Source organism: Bubalus kerabau, chromosome 14 (assembly GCF_029407905.1).
Source record: "Bubalus kerabau isolate K-KA32 ecotype Philippines breed swamp buffalo chromosome 14, PCC_UOA_SB_1v2, whole genome shotgun sequence".
Classification (NCBI taxonomy): domain Eukaryota; kingdom Metazoa; phylum Chordata; class Mammalia; order Artiodactyla; family Bovidae; genus Bubalus; species Bubalus kerabau.
Window position 1 is genome coordinate 18,206,904 of NC_073637.1, and position 3,694 is coordinate 18,210,597.

The window sequence follows — 3,694 nt, forward strand, 5'->3', positions numbered from 1 at the left end:
GGACTCAGGATCATCAAAGGCAAGGGGCTGGAGGACAACTGACTCATTCCTATTCTAATCATGTAACACGAGCAGGAACAGAGAACCTCCCGCCAGCTGGGTGCAGTGTTGGGCCATGAGGATGCAAAGGTGAGTCAGTCACACCTGGTTCTGCCCTCAGAGAGCTTCCTGTCCAGGGGGAGACACATATTTACCAAGTAAACAAAGTGAAAGTGTTAGTCGATCAGTTGACCGACTCTTTGTGACCCCATGGATGGTAACCCAGTAGGCTTCTCTGCCCATGGAATTCTCCAAGCAAGAATACTGGAGTGGGTTGCCATTCCCTTCTCCAGGGGATCTTCCTGACCCAGGGATCAAACCCAGGTCTCCCACATTGCAGACATTGAGCCACCAGAGAGCCCAAGTAAACAAACCAAGAAAGAAAATAATCACAGATTATGATACCAACAATTAAAGGAATGAAGTGATGGTTGGGTTTGAGGGACAGAGAAAGGAACCACTTTAAATGCAGCAGCTGGGACCTACTTCTCAGAGAGAAAACATTGAACATTAAGAGATAAATAACAACAGAGAAGGCAATGGCATCCCACTCCAGTACTCTTGCCTGGAAAATCCCATGGGCGGAGGAGCCTGGTAGGCTGCAGTCCATGGGGTCGCGAAGAGTTGGACACGACTGAGCGACTTCAGTTTCACTTTTCACTTTCATGCATTGGAGAAGGAAATGGCAACCCACTCCAGTGTTCTTGCCTGGAGAATCCCAGGGACAGGGGAGCCTGGTGGGCTGCTGTCCATGGGGTTGCACAGAGTCAGACACGACCGAAGTGACTTAGCAGCAATAACAGAGAATCACCTATATTGATGTTTTCGATATCATGTGGTGTTGGAGAAGACTCTTGAGAGTCCCTTGGACTGCAAGGAGATCAAACCAGTCAATCCTAAAGTAAATCAACCTTGAATATTCATTGGAAGGACTGATGCTGAAGCTGAAACTCCAATACTTTGGCCACCTGATGCGAAGAGCCGACTCATTGGAAAAGACCCTGATGCTGGGAAAGATTGAGGGCAGGAGGAGAAAGGGGTGACAGAGGATGAGATGGTTGGATGGCATCAGTGACTCAACAGACATGAGTTTGAGCAAATTCCTGGAGATAGTGAAGGACAGGGAAGCCTGGGGTGCTGCAGTTCATGGGGTTGTAAAGAGTTGGACATGACTGAGCAATTGAACAACAACAACCCACATCTCAGGTGGAGGAGATTCAGCATCCAGGACAGATGAGTGAAACTTGGGACAAGATGGGAAAGAGCAGGGGTGATCTGGAAAGCCTTGGCTGGCCAGTGTGGTTGATGCTCTGTGAGTGAGGGCAGAGTGAGGGGTGGTCAGCAAGGCAGGAACAGGAACCCACAGGCCATGTAATGTGTCTGGGTGTGATTCCAAGTGTCTTTCCTGTGGGAGAGCCCCATGTTCAAACTCTGAGGTTCCACCTCTTATCCATACTGGTTAAGAGGTTCCCAATCTGACCAGAGGTTCCCATCTGGGTTCCCAATATGACTGGGACCAGGTCAGGGTGGGGGGTGATAGCATCCAAGCACAGTCCCGGAACAGCCCGCCCTCCCTCTTCTCAGTGTTGAGTTTCTCTTAGAGGATTTGGTGTCCCTTCCCACAAAGTGACTTAGAACCGTGTGACAAGTGTATCTATTACACTTGTTATCAACATAATTTTTGTTGTTGCTCAGCCACTAAGTGGTGTCTGACTCTTTGCAAGTTTATAGACTGTAGCCCTGTCAGGCTCCTCTGTCCATGGGATTTCCCAGGCAAGAATACTGGAGTAGGTTGCCATTTCCTTCTCCAGGAGATCTTCCTGGATCAGGGATTGGACCCATGTCTCCTGCATTGGCAGGTGAATTCTTTACCACTGAGCCACCAGGGAAGCCCCAATTTAATTGTAGATTTACATGATATAATTTTTAACAGTGACTGTGATTAACAACCAGCTCATCAAATTTGTGAAAAATTAACAATTGGCTCCCGTGAACCAATAGGAGCCAACACTAGCGCTCCATTTGTTGTGAGTTTCCATCCCATTTCTTCCAGAAGACTCCCGAGACAATTCATACCCTGTACCCAGGTACCTGCATAAGAAGGGATTATCCTGAACAGTGATCATCCTCTTCCCTCATGGCAAGGGGTTGCTGCCTACCATACATTTTAGGGACACAGTGAATGGTTGTGTATGTTGTCTACTGCACCAGGCTGCCTGACAGAGCGAATGTTTGTGACCTGAAATCCAGCCCTAGGACTGCAGCTGCCTAGAGAGGGCACCTTCCACTAATATTCACCGAGGTACCATATGGACCAGTCCTGGAACTGTAAGTAATCTATTTTACCTATGAAAGGCCATTTGTTGAGAGGCCTTGATGAGAGGCCATCAAGAGACTCCTCCCTGGACAAAATGCTTCTACCAGCTTCTTTTTCTTAAAAAAAAAAAAAAAATTATGCTCTGCCCCTCTTGGCACCCCCACATAGTCATATAATCAATTCCTGTAAATCTAAGGAGGGTGTTTAAAAGTAAAGATTAAGAAGAAAATGATGAGAATAATGATCCAGAAGATGAGACAGAGCTTTTATCACATACACGGAGATAGATGCCAAAGCAGAAAGGGATACCCAGGCTGCCCTCAGGAGGGCATCAGCCCAATCAGGACACTGTGTTCCTGTCAGTGGTGCAGAGTCTGGCTCCTTCAGCAGCAAAAGAGCGATGCCCAGGACTCCTCCAGGCAGCAAACTATTTCTCAGATCACACTACAGCCAATAAAAATGCCTCAGATAAGCCCCCAGAAGCTAGATAAGCCAAGAAACAACAGTGCTGGGAAATGGTATTCGCCTCTCCATACCAATGGCAAGAACTGCCACACTGAGCTCAGACAGAGTCAAGGCTGCCTGTCTGTGTCACTACAATTTCTTACGTGACCAGGACTCACAGTGACGACCGGGATGTTTAAAGACATCCGGTCAAGAGAAAGGAAAGTGGCTGGGGGATAGGAGGGTTTCAGAGCAAACTTTTTATTTTATAAGTTTTAGGTTTACAGAAACGTAAAATTATATTAGTTCCCGTATATCATTCTCCCAGTTTTCAAAATATATCATTTATATGGTACATTTGTCACAACTTGTGAACTAAGATGGGCTTCCCTGGTGGCTTGGATGGTAAAGAATCTGCCTGCAGTGTGGGAGACCAGGGTTTGATCCCTGGGTCAGGAAGATGCCCTGGAGAAGGGAATGACAACCCACTCCAGTATTCTTGCCTGGAGAATTCCATGGACAAAGGAGACTGGTGGGATACAGTCCATGGGGTGGCAGAGTCGGACACAGTGTAGTGACTGAACAACAACAACTTTGGGTTCTAATGCAAGACTACACTATTCATTGTGTTGCTCAAATTGTCCCAGCTTTGTCTATTGGGAGCTCTTGCCGTTTGCTCCTATGTCCCTTGAACATACCCTCTTGCTTTGCCTCTTGAATATTTCTTTTATCTCTGGCACTATATGATGCTCCATATTCATTTTGAATATTCCCTTCCCAGCCCTACAACCTGCCATTTCTCCAAGAAATCCTGTTCCTTTTACAGGAGAATGATATTAGAAACCAAAGTCTGGGCACAGGATGTGCTCATTGCTTCCAGGCCCACTCAGTAGA